The sequence below is a fragment of the Schistocerca cancellata genome, chromosome 1 (genome assembly GCF_023864275.1).
Source record: "Schistocerca cancellata isolate TAMUIC-IGC-003103 chromosome 1, iqSchCanc2.1, whole genome shotgun sequence".
Classification (NCBI taxonomy): Eukaryota; Metazoa; Arthropoda; class Insecta; order Orthoptera; family Acrididae; genus Schistocerca; species Schistocerca cancellata.
The window spans coordinates 480,455,001-480,480,552 of record NC_064626.1 but is presented as its reverse complement, the minus strand read 5'-3'; the positions used below and the strand labels follow the sequence as shown (position 1 = coordinate 480,480,552).

Here is a 25,552-nt window from a genome sequence, read left to right as displayed (position 1 = left end):
GTGGTCTAGTGGCTAGGATACCTGGCTCTCACCCAGGAGGCCCGGGTTCGATTCCCGGTACCGGAAATGCGCGTTTTTGTTGCTCCTCTTATGCGACTTGTCTCGACTGACGCTACGCTGACGCGTGCAGAAAGCTACGTTAAGTATGATTCACGGCAACACCCGACGGCGAGAGAGATGCGGCGTCTGTCCACTTGTTGTCGAGCCACGTACCTGTAGTGAAGAGGCTTGGAGGACTGCAAGACATTGCCACGGAGGTGAATGCAGCTAACCACTGTAGTTAGTGTCCTGACAGCGCAGGCGCGTTCATTTGTTTGTATACATGTGATGGAGAACGTGTCTGACACTGCTGTGGCGTGACACTGTGGGCTGGGCTTTGCTGTGTACCGCCACTTGCATTCCCGCCAGCTGCTTTGGCGGGCGCCTCCGTGGCCGTGATCGTCTAGTGGTTAGGACATTGCGTTGTGGCCGCAATAACCCAGGTTCGAATCCTGGTCACGGCACTTTTGAAAGTTTTGTCTTGCTGCCGTTGCTATAGAGATAGTGCACGAGTACCCGAAATTACAGTGCTCTCTTGATTTTGCACTCGTGTTCCGCAGGCCGCAGTTTGTACTACCACTTCATCACCAACATGTAATGTCGCCTCCCAGAGCGCGGACGTCCGCTGCTCTCTGCAGTCGAAAAGGGCAGTTGTTTGAAGTGCGATGGATGAGCAACCAGTGCCAGCCGAACAGGAAGCTGTGACGTGCACTGTTTCTACAAATGCTGGGAACACTGGCGCCCAATGTAGCGCACGTAGCGTGGTCGAGCGCTCAAAAATTAAAAAAAAAAGTAGTGTAGCGGTTATCGCGTCTGCTTCACATGCAGAAGGACCCCGGTTCGATCCCGGGTGGGAACTGTATTTTTCATCCTATGTCGCATACTACTCCAGAGAGCCACGTCATGTGTGGATCTGCTGCATGGAAAAAGACAACGATAAGAAAGCGCTGTAAGGCACTGGTTTAAGGCACCAGTCTCTTCGTAGGCGTGGGTTCGAATCCCAGAGCTGCTGTCTTCTTAACTACGACAGCTACAGACAAGTGGCGTCGCTCCCATACGGCGGGCACGGCATTTTCTTGTTGTGGATGGCCTGAAGAGACGCTTCCAGTGGGAGAGCAGTGGACATACATGGCACAGCGATTGCCAAGACACTTACATTTCGGAGTGATCTTTGTACTACAAAGGAAACGTTTTGCCGCTCATGGTCCAACGGTAACGTGGCCGAGCGGTCTAAGGCGCTGGTTTTAGGCACCAGTCTCTTCGGAGGCGTGGGTTCGAATCCCACCGTTGCCAGTTTTTTCGTCTCATTTTTGTGCCGCTGCTGTGTGTTCTCGTGGGGTAGGATGCAGCTCTTGTGACGCGCGTGTTGTGTAGGTAGCGTGGCCGAGCGGTGTAAGGCGCTGGTTTCAGGCACCAGTCTCTTCGGAGGCGTGGGTTCCAATCCCACAGCTGCCAAACGTGTAATTGTTTCCTGTGTCGAAGACGGCTGCACTCATTGCCTGCAAAGAAAACAGCTTCTGCTTCGTGAATTGCCGTAGAACAGTGCGTGGTGCAACGACAGTATTTGTAGGCGCCTTTTGCTCTCATCATTGCTGGCGTTCGTGTCCACGAAATGCGTCCGGAGCACGCGTTCTATAACGTGAGAGAGTGGATTTTTTTACAGTTGTCGTCAGTTAACCGTGCGTGATTGCTGTGTTCGCTGGAAGAGCACTGCCGTCGTTATCCGGTGTGGTCTAGTGGCGGAGTTCGCCGGCGGACGGCGTGGAGGTAGGACGTAGTGTGGTGTGCACTGCGCCGTCAGTGCTTCCGCGTGGTAAGTCTTGCGGTTGCTGCGGCTTAAAACTCTTTTTATAGAACGCTTCGAGAAGTAATGAGTAGCATGCAGTGATGGCTCAACCAAGTCGAAAAGATACATTGAAACTTACCTTTGATCCTCGATATGCCAGACCCAAGTCGTTTTAAGTAGAAAATTGGCTACAAGAAGATGTGAAGCTCTCCTTTAGTGATGTAATTGGGATCCACCTGTCGATTGTAACTTGTGTCGTGTTTGTCAAAATGCGTAGTTCCGAGTTGTGCGAGAAAATAGTTGAGTCTTCCGGAGGTGTCATGAAATTTAAGCACTCAGATGGAAATGTTGGTGAAGTCACCGTTGCACATGCTGGTTTTGGCATTCGCACAATTCGATTCTTCGAGTTACCTTTTGCGATTACAACAGACCAAATTAATGCTGTAATTTCACCCTTCGGGAAAGTGCTCAGCAACTTTGCCGAGAAATGGTCAAGCGCCCATAAATTCCCAGTACTAAATGGCGTACGTCAGCTTCGTGTAGAGTTACAAAAGTACATCCCGTCGTACATCAATGTCTGCGGATATAGAGGGATTGTAACTTATGACGACCAACCGCGAACCTGTGCCGCCTGTCACAAGCCTGGGCATGTTCGCGCAGAATGTATACAGCGGCGCGTTGCACAGCTGCCGGCCGGCGAGGCCGCCAGACCACCGGCGATGACAACACTGCCAGGAACCTACGCTGCCGTGGCACGCGAACGGCCGACTGCTTCCTCAGCCCCTGAATCGTGTGCAAATACAAATTCTCCAAACACTGAAATTCCGATGGACGTCAGTGCCGTCATAGCTGACGACCTACAAGAGTCCCGCCAATCTACGGAAACAGTTGAAGTTCCACCGACACAGACACCTGCAATTGTAAAGGCAGCAGATCCGCCGGAAGCTGCCGACCGACACACCTTGCAGGAAAGCGACACTCACGTGGATACTGAAGAAAGTCCGTCGAGAGGCAATTCTCCGAAGAAAAATAAGAAACGCCGGCTGGCGCGCAAAGGTGCAGAGGAGACAGCTCCCACACTCCGACAAAAAGCGAACGAAATAGGTAGTACCTTAAGCCAACAGATCTATAGCAACACGAAAGCGACACCAGTTTCTGAGGAGCGTGTAACACTTCCGCCCTGTCGGACGTGCGTTAACTCTATAAAGCCTGTACTGTAATAAGTTCACGGGCTTCACCTTATAAACAAGGATTTTAGTACATGAGTTGACCGCGTGTACCTAATGGAAGCAAAATCGAACCTATATTCAGTCAGTAACTACAATGATGCGTCAAGCAAATGTAAAGTATAATTACGCGTTCGCATGGACAAGAAGTACACACAGTAGATATTACCAATGATTAATAATTCGGTCGCCAGCCTAATTAGGCATTGAGTGAGTTTCTCACTGTACAAGTGGGTGCATGTACAAGCATAATGACACGTAGTAATGTTGCGTTTTATGGCAAAATTTAGAACCAGAAAGAATCTACTGAACTAAGGTTTTCTTCTTTTGTACTAATTTGTATGACCTAACATTTCACCACACCACACAGCAATGATTACTACGAACTGCATTTTGTATATTGATCAGACTGAAATCGGGCATAGATTACCCTAGGATTAGCAATTTTGAAAACACACATACAATGTCACTATTAAAATTGGAAAAAACACTAATACACTTAGGTTAAATATAGAACTTAACTTTGCTGTTCAAATCTGATCAGTACACTTCAATATATGCAAGAATGGGCAAGTTAAGGGGGGGGCCCTGAAACTGTTATGGTCGTTATACTGAAACTAGTAAGTCCTGGAGGTAAATCAACACTCAAAATTATCAATCTGTAGATAACTACTCTTTTGTCTTATTCTTGAATTAATTAGTTATCATTATTTCAGTCACACATTAATTAAATAACTTCGCTAGCTCAATTCAAAATTTATCTTTCAATTTAATCACACTGTTGTTCTTTACTAACATTTGCTTTAACACACCTACATTTAAACTGCTTTATAGCATAGCTTTGTCTACTGATAATCCTCGTGAATACTATCTTTGAACTTTCAGTTCGGGATACTCGGGTTGCACAATATGTGGTAAGGACCCTGTCTAGGTCAATGATTAGGATAAGTGATGGCTAAGGCAATTCTGGTAAAAGTCACGTTATTATTGAACAGTTAGAACAGTTTCGACACTGGTCCACACAGATACACTTCTAAAGATGAAATAAATGTTTGACCTGTGCACGTCGGTGCGGCGGGTGGCGGGCAGCGAGATAGCGGGCAGCACAGCACACATACAAGCACGGCTAAGGTTCTCACAATATCGGCACTTTCCTTCTTCTTAGCGTCGTAATTTTTCCAATTTTGTGCCCAAGGATATAGCCATGCCAAGTAGTCGTCGGAATCGGCCCGTCCGAGGCTTAATGGAATTCACTTTTCCTGGATAGCCTCCTCAGTACGGTACGTGTTCCTCCGACCGATACCCAACTCCGACTGTGATACTGAGCCCGTTGTGCCGAACCGCGCCAGTGTGCGTTTTCCCGCACTCGCCTGCATCCACCTTTTCCCGCTCCCCTACAGGTAGGGTATTCACCACAAGTTTTCTACTACACATATCCTAATGCATTACCTACGTATGGACCAAGTGTATAAATTACAATTTTCACATCATACAATAGTTTTAACATTAAATACACTTTCCTTTGGTTATCAAATTGCTTGAAATCTAACATAAATAATAACATTCATTTCAAAAGTTGTTTACAGTTTCTTTAACATGACACGAAAAGAAAAAGAAATTCAAAACATTACTTATATTACTTTACATAAATTCAGAAAGAAAAATTTATCTAAATTCATAAGGAAAAAAAAATTATTATAGGTACAGTTGTTATTGTTACACATGCCCCTGTTTCCAGAAAATTTTCTTAAGGCCAAATTTTATGGGAACACTAAATTTTACAATTATACAGTGGTTCTGAATCTTTACGCAAATGTCCAAGAAGATTTACACTACATATTTCCTTTCACTCACTGTATATAGGTTTACACTATTTTAACATATCAAGACCAATTTCTCGTTATTTACTTAAGTGCCTTTTGCACAGTCCAACTTCCCATCATAACATTACTAAAATAGCAATTTAATCATTTTTTCCCAAATTTCTCAAAGAAAGAATTTAAAATTCTGGAATACACACATTTAACTACAAAACTAAATGCATATTTCGTATACACTATAAGATAATTTGTCGCTGCTTGCTTTGAATAGCAGTCCATTTCTTAACTTACTAAACAAAACACACACACAAAATTTTCAGAAATTTACTACACATATTTGCTGCCTATTATACGGATTTGGGCAGTCCATTTCACTTCATATTGTCACATCCTCTGGATTACATTTACAATTTTCCATCGACTATTTATCTGCCCTCATTGGTATTTGGCAGTCCTTCATATTATGGTTCATACACTGCCCATTTTCATTTTTGACAGTTCCACCTTCTATCTGGCTGATAGCATTTATCCTTTCTTTTCAGTCCTTTTCTCCATACATTTTTACAGTTACAGTACAATTGGTAATCTGAAACTCACATAACTACATTAGCAAACTTTCAATGGTATACAAACGTTTACAAAGATTAGTTACATTTCAAATAACTTGGGTTCAGCATAAGATACAGCACAATTACTCGTTCCTGGGAACATACAGTTTCAGGTCCACAATATTTCTTACACCTAAAGGTCTTTTGGATTTTGGGTAGATCAGGTAGTAAGCATTATCGTGTGGAATGTTTTGTATTATATATGGTCCATTATAAATGTATTTAAATTTTGAAATTTCATGGTTTAGTTCACTAGATTTTTCGTGGGTTTTTAAAAGAACATAATCTCCAATTTTAAATTTTGAAATTTTTAGATTTTTATCGTGTCTTCTAGATCTAGATTCAGCTTTTTGCTTTGCCCTTTTTATTACCAATTCTTTCTTTTGATTCAATCCCAAACTTGTACAAGGTGGAAACTCTAGTTTTTCTTCAATTAAACTTTTGCTACTTCTATCTAACAAAATTTCTTCCGGTGGGAATCCTGTAGTTTCATGATGTAATGTGTTCATGACATTCTCAAAATCCGATATGAATCTGCCCCAGGCTCTATGATTGTGACTGCAGTATGTTCTACACAATCTCCCAATTTCGCGCATGTACCGTTCAACCGGGTTGCTTGCAGGATGGTAGGCTGCAATATATTTAACCTCCACACCATTTTTCTCCATTCCCTCTTTCCAAATTTTGGATATGAACTGGGGTCCATTGTCCGATAGTACTGCCTTGGGTTTCCCGATGGTCCTGAAGTATTCGACCATCCTACTAAATACAGCTTTTGCTGTTGCTTTTTTCAAGGGGTATAATTTCACAAATTTAGAAAATACTTCCAAAATCACCAAAACATATGCACAATTTCCCGAAGTCTTTGGGAGGGGACCATATAAATCTACCGATAATAAGTCTAGGGTGTCTTCAGGCAATGTACTTTGCATTGGTCCCCTACTAGTTTTGTTCGGTACTTTGGTCTTTTGACAGACATCACATGACTTAATCCGTTCCTTTACCTTCTTACTTACACTACCAGTAATCACTATGACATTATTCAGTTTATCCAAACATTTTTTCGGCCCACTATGCCCCAATGCCAAATGAAAATAATCTATGACATCAGTATCAAACTGGTTTGGCCAACATACCCTCCATTCCTCAGTAACTAAATCTTTCCTCCTATATAAAATGCCTTTATAAATTTTGTAATATTTCTTAATTTGAGGATACTACACACTGTCAAAATTTACCTTCACTGATTTCCAGGTTGAATCCTCATTCTGATGGTACCTCATATTTTTACATGTTGTTGTTGTTGTGGTCTTCAGTCCTGAGACTGGTTTGATGCAGCTCTCCACGCTACTCTATCCTGTGCAAGCTTCTTCATCTCCCAGTACCTACTGCATCCTACATCCTTCTGAATCTGCTTAGTGTATTCATCTCTTGGTCTCCCCCTACGATTTTTACCCTCCACGCTACCCTCCAATACTAAATTGGTGATCTCTTGATGCCTCAGAACATGTCCTACCAACCGATCCCTTCTTCTGGTCTAGTTGTGCCACAAACTTCTCTTCTCCCCAATCCTATTCAATACTTCCTCATTAGTTACGTGATCTACCCATCTAATCTTCAGCATTCTTCTGTAGCACCACATTTCGAAAGCTTCTATTCTCTTCTTGTCCAAACTATTTATCGTCCATGTTTCGCTTCCATACATGGCTACACTCCATACAAATACTTTCAGAAATGACTTCCTGACACTTAAATCTATACTTGATGTTAACAAATTTCTCTTCTTCAGAAACGCTTTCCTTGCCATTGCCAGTCTACATTTTATATCCTCTCTACTTCGACCATCATCAGTTATTTTGCTCCCCAAATAGCAAAACTCCTTTACTACTTTAAGTGTCTCATTTCCTAATCTAATACCCTCAACATCACCCGACTTAATTCGACTACATTCCATTATCCTCGTTTTGCTTTTGTTGATGTTCATCTTATATCCTCCTTTCAAGACACTGTCCATTCCGTTCAACTGCTCTTCCAAGTCCTTTGCTGTCTCTGACATAATTACAATGTCATCGGCGAACCTCAAAGATTTTATTTCTTCTCCATGGATTTTAATACCTACTCCGAATTTTTCTTTTGTTTCCTTTACTGCTTGCTCAATATACAGATTGAATAACATCGGGGAGAGGCTACAACCCTGTCTTACTCCCTTCCCAACCACTGCTTCCCTTTCATGTCCCTCGACTCTTATAACTGCCATCTGGTTTCTGTACAAATTGTAAATAGCCTTTCGCTCCCTGTATTTTACCCCTGACACCTTAGAATTTGAAAGAGAGTATTCCAGTCAACATTGTCAAAAGCTTTCTCTAAGTCTACAAATGCTAGAAACGTAGGTTTGCCTTTCCTTAATCTTTCTTCTAAGATAAGTCGTAAGGTCAGTATTGCCTCACGTGTTCCAGTATTTCTACGGAATCCAAACTGATCTTCCCCGAGGTCGGCTTCTACTAGTTTTTCCATTCGTCTGTAAAGAATTCGTGTTAGTATTTTGCAGCTGCGGCTTATTAAACTGATTGTTCGGTAATTTTCACATCTGTCAACGCCTGCTTTCTTTGGGATTGGAATTATTATATTCTTCTTGAAGTCTGAGGGTATTTCGCCTGTTTCATACATCTTGCTCACCAGATGGTAGAGTTTTGTCAGGACTGGCTCTCCCAAGGCCGTCAGTAGTTCCAATGGAATGTTGTCTACTCCAGGGGCCTTGTTTCGACTCAGGTCTTTCAGTGCTCTGTCAAACTCTTCACGCAGTATCGTATCTCCCATTTCATCTTCATCTACATCCTCTTCCATTTCTATAATATTGTCCTCAAGTACATCGCCCTTGTATAGACCCTCTATATACTCCTACCACCTTTCTGCCTTCCCTTCTTTGCTTAGAACTGGGTTTCCATCTGAGCTCTTGATGTTCATACAAGTGGTTCTCTTATCTCCAAAGGTCTCTTTAATTTTCCTGTAGGCAGTATCTATCTTACCCCTATTGAGATAAGCCTCTACATCCTTGCATTTGTCCTCTAGCCATCCCTGCTTAGCCATTTTGCACTTCCTGTCGATCTCATTTTTGAGACGTTTGTATTCCTTTTTACCTGCTTCATTTACTGCATTTTTATATTTTCTCCTTTCATCAATTAAGTTCAATATTTCTTCTGTTACCCAAGAATTTCTACTAGCCCTCGTCTCTTTACCTACTTGATCCTCTGCTGCCTTCACTACTTCATCCCTCAAAGCTACCCATTCTTCTTCTACTGTATTTGTTTCCCCCATGCCTGTCAATTGTTCCCTTATGCTCTCCCTGAAACTCTGTACAACCTCTGGTTCTTTCAGTTTATCCAGGTCCCATCTCCTTAAATTCCCACCTTTTTGCAGTTTCTTCAGTTTTAATCTACAGGTCATAACCAATAGATTGTGGTCAGAGTCCACATCTGCCCCTGGAAATGTCTTATAATTTAAAACCTGGTTCCTAAATCTCTGTCTTACCATTATATAATCTATCTGATACCTTTTAGTATCTCCAGGGTTCTTCCATGTATACAACCTTCTATCGTGATTCTTAAACCAAGTGTTAGCTATGATTAAGTTGTGCTCTGTGCAAAATTCTACCAGGCGGCTTCCTCTTTCATTTCTTAGCCCCAATCCATATTCACCTACTACGTTTCCTTCTCTCCCTTTTCCTACACTCGAATTCCAGTCACCCATGACTATTAAATTTTCGTCTCCCTTCACTATCTGAATCATTCTTTTTATTTCATCATACATTTCTTCTATTTCTTCGTCATCTGCAGAGCTAGTTGGCATATAAACTTGTACTACTGTAGTAGGTGTGGGCTGCGTATCTATCTTGGCCACAATTATGCGTTCACTTTGCTGTTTGTAGTAGCTTACCCGCATTCCTATTTTCCTATTCATTATTAAACCTACTCCTGCATTACCCCTATTTGACTTTGTGTTTATAACCCTGTAGTCACCTGACCAGAAGTCTTGTTCCTCCTGCCACCGAACTTCACTAATTCCCACTATATCTAACTTTAACCTATCCATTTCCCTTTTTAAATTTTCTAACCTGCCTGCCCGATTAAGTGATCTGACATTCCACGCTCCGATCCGTAGAACGCCAGTTTTCTTTCTCCTGATAACGACATCCTCTTGAGTAGTCCCCGCCCGGAGATCCGAATGGGGGACTATTTTACCTCCGGAATATTTTACCCAAGAGGACGCCCTCATCATTTAATCATACAGTAAAGCTGCATGCCCTCGGGAAAAATTACGGCCGTAGTTTCCCCTTGCTTTCAGCCGTTCGCAGTACCAGCACAGCAAGGCCGTTTTGGTTATTGTTACAAGGCCAGATCAGTCAATCATCCAGACTGTTGCCCTTGCAACTACTGAAAAGGCTGCTGCCCCTCTTCAGGAACCACACGTTTGTCTGGCCTCTCAACAGATACCCCTCCGTTGTGGTTGTACCTACGGTACGGCTATCTGTATCGCTGAGGCACGCAAGCCTCCCCACCAACGGCAAGGTCCATGGTTACATATCTGCTCAATTTTCCTATTTCCTGAAACCTCTTTCATATACCTTATCTGAAAAGTACCCTCTTCCCCATTTTCATTGGGCACTTCACTCATACCATTAGGCAATCGAGATAAGGCATCTGCCACATAATTCTCAGTACCTTTAACATAGCAAATATCGTAATCAAATTGTTGCAGGTACAAAGCCCAACGAGTTAGCCTACCATTAAGTAAACGGCAATCTTTAAGAAAAGTCAAGGCTTTGTGGTCGGTATGTATAATGAGCTTATGGCCCCACAGATAATTTCTAAATTTCTTTAGCCCCCATATAATGGCTAAAGCTTCCTTTTCCGAAATAGTGTAGTTTCTGTCGTACTTTGTTAGGGTTCTACTGGCAAATGCGATAGTCCGGTGTTCGATTTCTTTGCCCTCACAGATTTCTTGGAAAACGTCTATGCCAATTCCATAAGCACTGCTGTCAGTACTCATATGGAAAGCTTGTGACAGTATGGGGTGATGCAAAATATTGTCATTCAAAAGTTCCCTTTTTAAGTTTTCAAAATCTCTCATGCATCCTTCAGTCCACACAAAAGCACTATTTTTCTTAAGTAAATTATTCAAATGAGGACTATTAAAAACTTGGCCCTTGACGAATTTTCTATAGAACCCACATAAACCTAGAAAGGCTTTCAACTGTTTTCTATTTCTAGGAGCTGGACATCCCGATATTGCACTTAACTTTTCCGGATCCTTGCCAATACCGTTTGTAGTAATAATGTGCCCCAGAAACTTTATTTCCGATTTCACAAATTCACATTTCTTCCATTTAAGTGTCATGCCCCCTGCTTGTAGAGCAACAAAAACTTTCTGTAATAACTCGCAATGCTCCTGCCATGTTTCTGTAGCAATCAGTAAATCGTCTACATAAATGGTTAGCCGGGAACTCAGTTCTCTCCCTAATACAAAGTCCAGTGCCCTAATAAATACTGCCACAGATGTGTTAAGCCCAAATGGCACTACTTTATACTGATAGCATTTCCCGGCGAATAGAAAAGCGGTATATTTACGGGATTCTTTACTCAATGGGATTTGCCAGTATCCGGCAGTCATATCCAGACTGGTTAAATATTTTACGTTATAAAATTTTTGGAGCATTTCGTCCAGATTTTCAGGTCTATCTATTTCCTTTTTTACAATTTTGTTCAAAGTCCTAGCGTCGATAACTACTCTCACTCCCCCATCCCTTTTGTTCACTATGATAAGGGGACTATTATACTCGCTGCTACTTCGTTCGATTACCCCCCATTCTATCATTTTATCTATTTCCACTTGAACAGCCTGCCTCTTTGATATGGGTATCGAAAACGGTCTTACGAAGAAATGTTTATGCTCTATTGTCTCAATCTGGTATTCAAAATTCTTAACTAGGCCAGCTTTGTCCGAAAATACGGGGCTGTTACTATCTAAAATTTCAAGCAATTCTGCTTTCTGTTCGGGAGATATTCCCTCTAAATTTTCCACCATTCCCTTAAATTCATGCCCCTGCTTGTCACTCTCATTTAATAATTTCTGGACATGGTACACCTCATACTTGTTTGTCAACCCATCATTCCCTTGGTCGACCTCCAACAACAAAGAATCAATTTCTGAATCAAACACTTTCCCAATTTCCACAAAATTTAATTCCAAATTCCTAAATGTACTATTAATTTTGATCACTCCCTTGCTACAATCAATAATAACCTTTTCTTTATCCAACCAATCTATTCCCAGAATCAATTCAGTACTCAAGTCTGGCACAACCAAAAAATCGTGTTCAAAGTTTTGTCCTTTTATACTAAATTCAACCAAAATCTGGTTCTTTACCGGCTTGCTAGCCTTGCCAGTAGCCCCAACAATTTTTACACCTGTTACTGACATAATTACTAGCCCAGGCTTATCACAAATGTGTTCGAAAAACGATTGGGAAATTGCACTTATCTGAGACCCAGTATCAAGAAGTACCTGCAATTTCATGTTATAAATTTCAACTGGTATTATTGTTTGTTTAACCGTCGAATGTTTTTCATTATCGTGGTCTTCCTTGAGCAAATCCGGGTCGACGATAACATCGTCCCAAGATATGCTTTTAACATTTACTTCACATATATCTGGCGGTTTCTTTGGTTCCGGGAGTTCAAAGTCATTAATTACCTGAACTCTTTGCGAAATAAACTCTGAGTCGTCTGGTGGTTCTTTCTTTCTTTGTTCTGTTTCAACGTCTGGATTTTGTTTTGACACTTCGTCATCGTTAGGTACAATATCGTACTTAACTGCATCCCCTTTATTCTCACTGATTTTCTCATATCCTCTTTCAGTAAAAGTATATTCACTTTCTTTTACACCTGAAAATTCATCTTCACTAGAGTCATCACTACTCTCTTCCTCAACACCAGATTCATTTAAGTACGCTACTTTTGCACAACAGGGAAAGTTAGTATATTCAATTTTGTCTGTATTATCGTACTTTTCATCATCTGAACTATCGTCGGAATCCGACCATTCCGGATCGCTATCAGGTTCTAACATAAAAGCTTTTCTGAGACAGGCACTAAGTTCTTCCTCTGTATTGTCGTCAGGCTTAGATTTTAATTCAATCTCCTCTTTTGGCAAAACGGCCTCATCATCAGCTTTATTTACATCTACTGTGACTTCATAGTCGGTGTAATCCTCGTGGACTTTAATTACTTTCAGGTAATCATCTGCCCCTTCTCCACGGTGCCTCTCGGTAGCAGCTTGTACTAATGGCGGATTGTTAGCAGAAGTTATTTCTTCGTCAATGCTGAGGATTTCATCCTCCAAATCCTTCCTATCCTTAACCTTCCTCTTATCGGCAGCACGCGTACTTTGCGCGGCGCTATTTATTTTCCCCTCTTCAAATTTGGGCCACGTCACTTTATTGACGTCCCTATCATTTCCTTTTCTATTAACTAATTTCTTCACCTCATACTCCTTCTTAAAATCCTCCCACTCACATTGCTTTAGGCCCTTGTACAGATCGTCGATCTGCACACGCCAATCCGTTACTTCTGCTAATTCATTATCGCCCTTTACCTCATTGCAAACACTGCTAACCGCACCTCTCTGTGTATTCACAGTCTCATTTAATGTTTCCTTTGCCACGGAATTATCACTCGCAAAATTTTCATTATCTCTTACGGCTACGTTCGTACCTACTGCCGCCGTATTGCTAACGGCTTCCATCCGAACAGATGTTCTGCTAGGCTGGGCCGTTGCCCTCTGATGCTCCACTCGCCTGTTAACCTGTAGTATTCTGTGCAGCCGATATGACTCATACTGGCTCGCACCTGACGCTTGTCTCTCCACAACTCGTTGCGTCCTTTCACGCCTGTCTCTAACCTGCCTCATTACATTACGGTCGGTCCGGTATCTTTTCTTAAATCGGGGCCGGTATGTATTGTCCGCTTCCGTTTGGCCCGCAACGTTCGCGGAAATTAGTTTCCCGCGTCGTTATTATTTTGCGCGGCATACCCTCTACCGCGACCTGGATTATTTCCTCTGCCTCTTCCTCTTCCTCTCTGTATTATATTGACGCGGAATCCATCGCCGTCATTTCGTTCGTCATTGTGTCGGTTATTACGGTTACCAAAATTTTGATAATTGGCACGACTTTCGCGCCAATGGTCTTCGTCTTCGACTCTTTCCAGAAATGCTTGGAAGCTACGATGATTGCTTCCTACATACCTCTTTGAATCTTCTGGAAGCTTTTTATATAGTTCCCAGATAATTTCCGAATCTGATCTTCGGCCTCTTAAATGCGTCAATTTCCGGTACCAATACTCGCAGAAATCTTTCAAAGAATTCCTGCCCCTGTTATCATGCTGTTTGGCCATGATAAACTCGCGCCATAAATGGTCCTGCTTTTGTTCAGACCAATATTCTTCCGTAAATCTTTGCCTAAATTCTTCGAACGTCATTCGTTCGGTATTTAAATTTATTCCCCAGCGCTTAGCGTCACCTGCTAAGACGCTAATTACCACGTTTATCTTTTCCTGATCAGACAAGTGCTCAGGAAATACTCTCTCGCAATTTTTGATAAAATCTAACGGATGCCACCCGTTATGTTTCTTCGCTGGATCAAAGCGTTCCTCGCCTTTTAACAGCTTCGTAATTGGTGTGTCATTACAGACCACACCAGGCCTATCTTTAATTTTGCTCTCCAGATCGAAAATTCTGCCTTGAATTTTCGTAGTATTTTGTTCGCAATTTTGAATACATCCGGTTACTTTTTTATCTAAATCCCTTTCAGTGTCTAAAACTGCCTTTTTCAACTGTGATATTCCGTGTTGACATTCGTTTACGATCTCAGTCTTAAGACCGAAAACTTTTTCGTCTACTTTAGTTTCAACCAGAGGTTCTACTTTCTCTTGGATGTTGAGAATTTCAACATCGAATCTACTATTAATGTTACCAATTTCCTCCTGCATAGTATCCATATTTTTGTTAATAGTATCAATTTCAAATTTCAGAGTATTTACCACAGAACTTAAATTACCCACTTTTTGTTCTACTTGTTCTAGTTGTTTACTAATTGTAATTCCCTGTCCTTCGACCTGTGCTTTAATCTGTTCATTCTGTATTTTAAGCTGATTAACCTGATTGCCGACTTGTTTTTGAAGTTGCTCATTCTGTGTTTTGAGTTGATGGCTCTGTGTTTTAAGTTGCTCGTCAACGTGTGTTTTTAGCTGCTCATTCTGTGTTTTGAGCTGCTCGTCAACGTGCGTTTTTAGCTGCTCATTCTGTCCTGCAATTTGTTTGGTCAATTGTTCAAATAAATCGTTCATGCTTAAAATTTTTACACTGTTTTGTTCTACGGAATCCGTGTGTTCCGGTCCTACTTCATAAGTTTCTTTCGGTTCTTTCTTTATCTGTGGTGAATCAAATATGTCAGTGGATTCGTTCACGTACCCACTATCATCTACAAAGTCACCCTCTTCTTCCCGTTTTGTCCCTTGCTGTGTTCGAGGCGATCTCGACATTTCAATCTGTTCGTTGACGTGTTCATGGTATTGTATGTACGCCAATTGTCTTCCGCTAACGCCATCTGTTATCTGGCCGCGTAAACTCCTGCTACTGCCAGCCGCATTCTCCATTTCGCTTGGCACATCTACCCTGTCTACGTTCCTGTCCATATTAAATGCCAATTACACTATACTATTGTACTTGACTCACACTGCAGTTTATTTTGCAAAATATTATTGCTATTCGTGCCACTGAACATCCACTGTTCGGTATTTACATTAATTTGTAACCGACAACAACTGGATGTACTGTCACTGGGAAGCCACTTGTAACACTTCCGCCCTGTCGGACGTGCGTTAACTCTATAAAGCCTGTACTGTAATAAGTTCACGGGCTTCACCTTATAAACAAGGATTTTAGTACATGAGTTGACCGCGTGTACCTAATGGAAGCAAAATCGAACCTATATTCAGTCAGTAACTACAATGATGCGTCAAGCAAATGTAAAGTATAATTACGCGTTCGCATGGACAAGAAGTACACACAGTAGATATTACCAATGATTAATAATTCGGTCGCCAGCCTAATTAGGCATTGAGTGAGTTTTTCCCTGTACAAGTGGGTGCATGTACAGGCATAATGACACGTAGTGATGTTGCGTTTTATGGCAAAATTTAGAACCAGAAAGAATCTACTGAACTAAGGTTTTCTTCTTTTGTACTAATTTGTATGACCTAACATTTCACCACACCACACAGCAATGATTACTACGAACTGCATTTTGTATATTGATCAGACTGAAATCGGGCATAGATTACCCTAGGATTAGCAATTTTGAAAACACACATACAATGTCACTATTAAAATTGGAAAAAACACTAATACACTTAGGTTAAATATAGAACTTAACTTTGCTGTTCAAATCTGATCAGTACACTTCAATATATGCAAGAATGGGCAAGTTAAGGGGGGGGGGGGCCCTGAAACTGTTATGGTCGTTATACTGAAACTAGTAAGTCATGGAGGTAAATTAACACTCAAAATTATCAATCTGTAGATAACTACTCTTTTGTCTTATTCTTGAATTAATTAGTTATCATTATTTCAGTCACACATTAATTAAATAACATCGCTAGCTCAATTCAAAATTTATCTTTCAATTTAATCACACTGTTGTTCTTTACTAACATTTGCTTTAACACACCTACATTTCAACTGCTTTATAGCATAGCTTTGTCTACTGATAATTCTCGTGAATACTATCTTTGAACTTTCAGTTCGGGATACTCGGGTTGCACAATATGTGGTAAGGACCCTGTCTAGGTCAATGATTAGGATAAGTGATGGCTAAGGCAATTCTGGTAAAAGTCACGTTATTATTGAACAGTTAGAACAGTTTCGACACTGGTCCACACAGATACACTTCTAAAGATGAAATAAATGTTTGACCTGTGCACGTCGGTGCGGCGGGTGGCGGGCAGCGAGATAGCGGGCAGCACAGCACACATACAAGCACGGCTAAGGTTCTCACAATATCGGCACTTTCCTTCTTCTTAGCGTCGTAATTTTTCCAATTTTGTGCCCAAGGATATAGCCATGCCAAGTAGTCGTCGGAATCGGCCCGTCCGAGGCTTAATGGAATTCACTTTTCCTGGATAGCCTCCTCAGTACGGTACGTGTTCCTCCGACCGATACCCAACTCCGACTGTGATACTGAGCCCGTTGTGCCGAACCGCGCCAGTGTGCGTTTTCCCGCACTCGCCTGCATCCACCTTTTCCCGCTCCCCTACAGGTAGGGTATTCACCACAAGTTTTCTACTACACATATCCTAATGCATTACCTACGTATGGACCAAGTGTATAAATTACAATTTTCACATCATACAATAGTTTTAACATTAAATACACTTTCCTTTGGTTATCAAATTGCTTGAAATCTAACATAAATAATAACATTCATTTCAAAAGTTGTTTACAGTTTCTTTAACATGACACGAAAAGAAAAAGAAATTCAAAACATTACTTATATTACTTTACATAAATTCAGAAAGAAAAATTTATCTAAATTCATAAGGAAAAAAAAATTATTATAGGTACAGTTGTTATTGTTACAAGCGTTCCCCTTCTGCGCTGGAAAAACGAGACGTCCAAGGAAAGCCAATAAAAAAAGCATCCAACGACCCTCAAGAAACGAGTCACTCTCATGAAGCTTCACTCGTCCCACCCACGACGACAACCTCAACCAGCTGGGCAGACGAAAGCGACCATAACAATGCCGACGCTGAAATGACAGAAGTTTCAGAAACTCAGACAGACTGTAAGCTAGCCCCACAGGTGGCTGATTTCTTCAACGACGACGTCTCCGCGAACGAACATTCTAAAGAACAAGGACACACCGCTGAAACATTTGCTACCTGTGAATATTATTAAGATGCGTTTTAAAGCTGACGTTTGCGAGACAAAACAGAAGAATGTTTTTTAAAGTTAGATCAAGTAGAACGAAGAATGTCTGACATAAAAGCATACAAAATCGCGACAGTAAACCTTAATAAGATTCACAGTTCCTTTAAACTACAGAACTTAAAAGATTTTATATATGCTTCTGACAGTGACATTATACTTTTACAAGAAGTGACAGACATTGAGCTTGGTAACGTACCTGGCTTCAACGCCATTACAAACCCAGGGCATGGAGCGGAAATGGGCACGGCTCTGCTCACAAAGGAGGGCATAGTAGTCCAAGATGTACACTCCTGGAAATGGAAAAAAGAACACATTGACACCGGTGTGTCAGACCCACCATACTTGCTCCGGACACTGCGAGAGGGCTGTACAAGCAATGATCACACGCACGGCACAGCGGACACACCAGAAACCGCGATGTTGGCCGTCGAATGGAGCTAGCTGCGCAGCATTTGTGCATCGCCGCCGTCAGTGTCAGCCAGTTTGCCGTGGCATACGGAGCTCCATCGCAGTCTTTAACACTGGTAGCATGCCGCGACAGCGTGGACGTGAACCGTATGTGCAGTTGACGGACTTTGAGCGAGGGCGTATAGTGGGCATGCGGGAGGCCGGGTGGACGTACCGCCGAATTGCTCAACAAGTGGGGCGTGAGGTCTCCACAGTACATCGATGTTGTCGCCAGTGGTCGGCGGAAGGTGCACGTGCCCGTCGATCTGGGACCGGACCGCAGCGACGCACGGATGCACGCCAAGACCGTAGGATCCTACGCAGTGCCGTAGGGGACCGCACCGCCACTTCCCAGCAAATTAGGGACACTGTTGCTCCTGGGGTATCGGCGAGGACTATTCGCAACCGTCTCCATGAAGCTGGGCTACGGTCCCACACACCGTTAGGCCGTCTTCCGCTCACGCCCCAACATCGTGCAGCCCGCCTCCAGTGGTGTCGCGACAGGTGTGAATGGAGGGACGAATGGAGACGTGTTGTCTTCAGCGATGAGAGTCGCTTCTGCCTTGGTGCCAATGATGGTCGTATACGTGTTTGGCGCCGTGCAGGTGAGCGCCACAATCAGGACTGCATACGACCGAGGCACACAGGGCCAACACCCGGCATCATGGTGTGGGGAGCGATCCCCTACACTGGCAGTACACCACTGGTGATCGTCGAGGGGACACTGAATAGTGCACGGTACATCCAAACCGTCATCAAACCCATCGTTCTACCATTCCTAGACCGGCAAGGGAACTTGCTGTTCCAACAGGACAATGCACGTCCGCATGTATCCCGTGCCGCCCAACGTGCTCTAGAAGGTGTAAGTCAACTACCCTGGCCAGCACGATCTCCGGATCTGTCCCCCATCGAGCGTGTTTGGCACTGGATGAAGTGTCGTCTCACGCGGTCTGCACGTCCAGCACGAACGCTGGTCCAACTGAGGCGCCAGGTGGAAATGGCATGGCAAGCCGTTCCACAGGACTACATCCAGCATCTCTACGATCGTCTCCATGGGAGAATAGCAGCCTGCATTGCCGCGAAAGGTGGATATACACTGTACTAGTGCCGACATTGTGCATGCTCTGTTGCCTGTGTCTATGTGCCTGTGGTTCTGTCAGTGTGATCATGTGATGTATCTGATCCCAGGAATGTGTCAATAAAGTTTCCCCTTCCTGGGACAATGAATTCACGGTGTTCTTATTTCAATTTCCAGGAGTGTAGTAAAACAAGCAAACAGTAAAGGCATAGCGGCCACAATAAACAACATACGGCTCATTAATGTGTATGCCCCTTCAGGATCCAGTAACAGGCACCGCAGAACGGAGTTCTTTAAAGAATTAATTGTCCCACTATTTGGAACTCGATATGATCACCTTATCCTAGGAGGAGATTTTAATTGTGTTTTGCATGCCAAAGACCAAACTCCCAATTTTAACAAGTGTACTGAACTGGAACGTATAGTTAATGACTTAAGACTAATAGACTCATGGGAACATAGGCACGGTGCAGCCCCTGGCTTCACCCACGCCACAAGTCACTGGGCGAGCCGTCTCGACAGGATATATGTAACGCACAATTTGAAACACCTCATTTTGCAGTCCGAAGTATGGCCTACCGTTTTTTCAGATCATGCTGCATACATATGCACAATCAATCTGATAAAACAAGGGACATTCAGAGGTCGAGGCACATGGAAGCTCAATGTGTCACATCTGGAAGACCATGCTTGTCAGGAGGCATTTCACAAGGTATGGAGAGAGTGTGAATGCAAATTTAGCTCGTACAACTCTGGCACTGACTGGTGGCTGAAACATGCCAAACCTAAAATACGGAGGTTTTTCATAAACTACTCCAAAGACAAAAACTTTTGATACAAATCAACTATAGAATTTTACTTTCAGTGTCTAAGGGATTTGTACAAGTGCGATGCAACAGTTGTGGACAACTACGAAAGAATTAACAAAATTAAAGCAAAAATCTTAGCACTACGGCGTAAACAACTGGAAGGCTACCAAATAAGGTCGCGTGCCCAGAACATAGCCCAGCACGAGGTCACTTCCATTTATCATGTCATTCGTGAAAGCAAAAGGGCGGCTCGCAAGATATTATCTGAAATAACAACTGATGATGGAAGGAAGCTGACGAAGCAAAGAGAGATTAAAGAGGCAATCGTACAGCATTTTGAATCCTTAATGTCTAGTCAGCCGGTTGACGAACAGCTTCAAGACGAGTTAATGATTAACCTCCAGGGCAAAGTATGCCACGCGGAAGCACAAACTCTCATCTCGGAAGTGACTGAAGAAGACGTCGAAGAAGCTATATATGGAAGCACGAAAAATAAGGCTCCAGGGGCAGATGGAATTCCGGCAGAATTTTATGGCAGATTCAGTGGCCTCGTAAAAGGCAAGTTTACTCTCATCTGCAACGAACTGCTAAACCCTGAGAATGACATCCCGAAGGAATTTCGTGAGGGACTCGTAGTGCTAGTGCCAAAAACTACCAATACGAAATCTGTAAGCGCTCTGAGGCCAATTACGCTTTTAAACAGCGATTACAAAATCTTTGGCCGCATCCTCGCTCGCAGGCTGAAAACCACAATGACCAGCGTCACTGGCCCTTATCAAACAAGTGTGGGCAAAGACAGAAGAATTCTCCAGACCCTCTGTGACTACAGGGACCTAATCTCAGCGGCCGACGTCTGCAAAATAAAATGTGCACTCATCTCACTCGACTTTGACAAAGCCTTCGACAGAGTTAATCATAGTTTTCTCCTTCGCACCATGGGCGCAGTGGGCTTCCCACCTCTATTCATTGCGGTAGTAAGAAATACAGTAACAAACAACTCAGCCAGATTTGTCATCAATGGACACATTAGCCGCCCGATTGACGTCACCAGCTCCATTCGGCAAGGGTGTCCAATGTCAATGGCACTCTTCGCCATCGCCATCGAGCCCCTGCTTGCCTTTGCCTCCCTTATGAAACATCTACAAGGACTGCAAATACATAGAGAAAACATCGTGTGCAAGGCATACGCTGATGATGTTGGCTTCCTAGTCGTGAATGGCGCTGAAGTACAGAGCGCACTACGAATAGTAACAAAATATGAACAGGCATCTGGTGCAAAAGTCGGGAATTTTCAACATCGGCCGTGGAATTGGGACGCAAACGCAGGATCTGTTACGCGAGCTTGTAACCATGAAATGTCTCGGCATAGATTTTAAAAGAAATATCAAGCACACTATTGCTGCGAATTATCGAAAATTACTTAACAGCATACGCGCCTCTGTACAAGCACATAGTATTAGGAAACTCGATGAACTTCAAAAAGTAACAGTGGCAAATGTATACATCACATCCAAAGTTAATTATGTAGCACAAGTTCTGCCACCACCTGCGACTTTGTTGAAAAGCATCGCATCTGCACTAGGACACTTTGTGAGCCGCGGACGTATTTTCAAAGTCAAATATGACATTCTGATGCTCCCTACGAAATGTGGTGGGTTAAATCTTACCGATGTCAGCAAAAAAGCGCAAGCCTTATACCTTGCTACCACATACAAACAATGGAAAGAGCCAAGTGGTACCCTTGCTGCACATTTGTTAAACGAAATAGCTCCTGCTGACGTCAGTGCACCTATAAATGTCCAACACATACCCGCCGGACTATACCACTTGAAATACTTTTTCGTAGAATACAGCTATATACAGGCAAGGATTCCTGGAAAAGACATCATGAAAGTAAAAGAACTTTATAATAACTTGATGAAAGACAAACCCAGAAACGACGTAGAACAAAAGTATCCTTGTTATAACTGGGAAACAATATGGGAAAATATTCACTGCCGGAACTTGCCAACGTATGTCAAATCGACCTGGTACTTTGCTGTAAACAGAAAAATTACGACGAACTCTAAACTTCACTCTATTCGACCGGCCGAGTCACCGCTGTGTCCATTATGTAAAATACCAGATACCGAAGAGCATACACTCCTGGAAATGGAAAAAAAGAACACATTGACACCGGTGTGTCAGACCCACCATACTTGCTCCGGACACTGAGAGAGGGCTGTACAAGCAATGATCACACGCACGGCACAGCGGACACACCAGGAACCGCGGTGTTGGCCGTCGAATGGCGCTAGCTGCGCAGCATTTGTGCACCGCCGCCGTCAGTGTCAGCCAGTTTGCCGTGGCATACGGAGCTCCATCGCAGTCTTTAACACTGGTAGCATGCCGCGACAGCGTGGACGTGAACCGTATGTGCAGTTGACGGACTTTGAGCGAGGGCGTATAGTGGGCATGCGGGAGGCCGGGTGGACGTACCGCCGAATTGCTCAACACGTGGGGCGTGAGGTCTCCACAGTACATCGATGTTGTCGCCAGTGGTCGGCGGAAGGTGCACGTGCCCGTCGACCTGGGACCGGACCGCAGCGACGCACGGATGCACGCCAAGACCGTAGGATCCTACGCAGTGCCGTAGGGGACTGCACCGCCACTTCCCAGCAAATCAGGGACACTGTTGCTCCTGGGGTATCGGCGAGGACCATTCGCAACCGTCTCCATGAAGCTGGGCTACGGTCCCGCACACCGTTAGGCCGTCTTCCGCTCACGCCCCAACATCGTGCAGCCCGCCTCCAGTGGTGTCGCGACAGGCGTGAATGGAGGGACGAATGGAGACGTGTCGTCTTCAGCGATGAGAGTCGCTTCTGCCTTGGTGCCAATGATGGTCGTATGCGTGTTTGGCGCCGTGCAGGTGAGCGCCACAATCAGGACTGCATACGACCGAGGCACACAGGGCCAACACCCGGCATCATGGTGTGGGGAGCGATCTCCTACACTGGCCGTACACCACTGGTGATCGTCGATGGGACACTGAATAGTACACGGTACATCCAAACCGTCATCGAACCCATCGTTCTACCATTCCTAGACCGGCAAGGGAACTTGCTGTTCCAACAGGACAATGCACGTCCGCATGTATCCCGTGCCATCCAACGTGCTCTAGAAGGTGTAAGTCAACTACCCTGGCCAGCAAGATCTCCGGATCTGTCCCCCATTGAGCATGTTTGGGACTGGATGAAGCGTCGTCTCACGCGGTCTGCACGTCCAGCACGAACGCTGGTCCAACTGAGGCGCCAGGTGGAAGTGGCATGGCAAGCCGTTCCACAGGACTACATCCAGCATCTCTACGATCGTCTCCATGGGAGAATAGCAGCCTGCATTGCTGCGAAAGGTGGATATACACTGTACTAGTGCCGACATTGTGCATGCTCTGTTGCCTGTGTCTATGTGCCTGTGGTTCTGTCAGTGTGATCATGTGATGTATCTGACCCCAGGAATGTGTCAATAAAGTTTCCCCTTCCTGGGACAATGAATTCACGGTGTTCTTATTTCAATTTCCAGGAGTGTAGATTGCTGTGTGACAGGGTAAAAGAAATATGGCTCTACATAAGACAAAAGATAGCGAGCGTCAGCAGAACTACGCCCAATGCCGTTACGACTGCTGAATTTTTAAACCCTGACGGTATACCTTACCCTAAAACAAAACGAAATGCAATTAACTGGTTGAAAGGCCAAACGATGCATTACGTCCTAACAAAAGAATCCAGCAATAGGGAGGACTTCTGGGTATACCTTACAACTGAACACCACAAGTTGATGTGTACTAAAAAATACAAAGAACATTACGCAAACTTTTTAACTAAAACAATCCTGTAACCATTAGAAATGCGTAATTTACATTGCACATCCAAGCATTTCGTATATTAGACGACTGATTTTTGGTTAAAGTTTGTTCTTCACGTAGCAGGAGGAGGATTTCCAACAGAAAGTAGTCAGAGAAGATCATCAGTATAGACCAATTAAGCCTATGTGTATCTATTACTTTGGTTTCGGGGAAACACAGTGATGAAACTGGTATACGCCATTTATTTAGTTTCTGTTTTTCTTTCCTTTTCTTTTCACAAGAAGACACATTTATGTTAACTAAGTGTAAAATCAAGCAGAAGAAGCCTATTTTACTTCATTACCTTCTGAAAAAGGAAATTATACTTATCAGCAATAATGAGTTTGCTTCTTTCCGTTTTTCCACTCACGGAGAACGAAATTTACAGATGCAGTTACATTTCCACAACAATTATGAGACTGCCTTCTCAATGGAATATACATTTATTTTTATTCAAGCCATGTTGCAAACAACGGCAACAGAAGGGGCATACTTCGTTCGTCGTTCAGAAGAAGCGCGTTTCCACAAAAAAAAAAAAAAAAAAAAAAAAAAAAAAAAAAAAAAAAAAAAAACGTGGCTAGAATATCTGCCTCTCACCCAGGAGGCCCGGGTTCGATTCCCGGTACCGGAAATGCGCGTTTTTGTTGCTCCTCTTATGCGACTTGTCTCGACTGACGCTACGCTGACGCGTGCAGAAAGCTACGTTAAGTATGATTCACGGCAACACCCGACGGCGAGAGAGATGCGGCGTCTGTCCACTTGTTGTCGAGCCACGTACCTGTAGTGAAGAGGCTTGGAGGACTGCAAGACATTGCCACGGAGGTGAATGTAGCTAACCACTGTAGTTAGTGTCCTGACAGCGCAGGCGCGTTCATTTGTTTGTATACATGTGATGGAGAACGTGTCTGACACTGCTGTGGCGTGACACTGTGGGCTGGGCTTTGCTGTGTACCGCCACTTGCATTCCCGCCAGCTGCTTTGGCGGGCGCCTCCGTGGCCGTGATCGTCTAGTGGTTAGGACATTGCGTTGTGGCCGCAATAACCCAGGTTCGAATCCTGGTCACGGCACTTTTGAAAGTTTTGCCTTGCTGCCGTTGCTATAGAGATAGTGCACGAGCACTCGAAATTACAGTGCTCTCTTGATTTTGCACTCGTGTTCCGCAGGCCGCAGTTTGTACTACCACTTCATCACCAACATGTAATGTCGCCTCCCAGAGCGCGGACGTCCGCTGCTCTCTGCAGTCGAAAAGGGCAGTTGTTTGAAGTGCGATGGATGAGCAACCAGTGCCAGCAGAACAGGAAGCTGTGACGTGCACTGTTTCTACAAATGCTGGGAACACTGGCGCCCAATGCAGCGCACGTAGCGTGGCCGAGCGCTCAAAAATAAAAAAAAAAGTAGTGTAGCGGTTATCGCGTCTGCTTCACACGCAGAAGGACCCCAGTTCGATCCCGGGTGGGAACTGTATTTTCCATCCTATGTCGCATACTACTCCAGTGAGCCACGGCATGTGTGGATCTGCTGCATGGAAAAAGACAACGAAAAAAAAGCGCTCTAAGGCACTGGTTTAAGGCACCAGTCTCTTCGTAGGCGTGGGTTCGAATCCCAGAGCTGCTGTCTCCTTAACTACGACAGCTACAGACAAGTGGCGTCGCTCCCATACGGCGGGCACGGCATTTTCTTGTTGTGGATGGCCTAAAGAGACGCTTCCAGTGGGAGAGCAGTGGACATACATGGCACAGCGATTGCCAAGACACTTACATTTCGGAGTGATCTTTGTACTACAAAGGAAACGTTTTGCTGCTCGTGGTCCAACGGT

General features: G+C 43.7%; 4 non-coding genes across 4 annotated transcripts; all 4 read left to right on the top strand.

The window, feature by feature from the left end:
• The first annotated feature begins 431 nt into the window (after positions 1 to 431).
• Trnah-gug (transfer RNA histidin (anticodon GUG)) lies at positions 432 to 503 on the top strand. The gene has a single exon. It is a non-coding gene; the product is annotated as a tRNA-His (tRNA).
• A 747-nt stretch (positions 504 to 1,250) lies between these two features.
• Trnal-uag (transfer RNA leucine (anticodon UAG)) lies at positions 1,251 to 1,332 on the top strand. Its single transcript has one exon. It is a non-coding gene; the product is annotated as a tRNA-Leu (tRNA).
• An 80-nt stretch (positions 1,333 to 1,412) lies between these two features.
• Trnal-cag (transfer RNA leucine (anticodon CAG)) lies at positions 1,413 to 1,494 on the top strand. The gene has a single exon. It is a non-coding gene; the product is annotated as a tRNA-Leu (tRNA).
• Positions 1,495 to 24,731: 23,237 nt separating this feature from the next.
• Positions 24,732 to 24,803, top strand: Trnah-gug (transfer RNA histidin (anticodon GUG)). The gene has a single exon. It is a non-coding gene; the product is annotated as a tRNA-His (tRNA).
• The last annotated feature ends 749 nt before the right edge of the window (positions 24,804 to 25,552 follow it).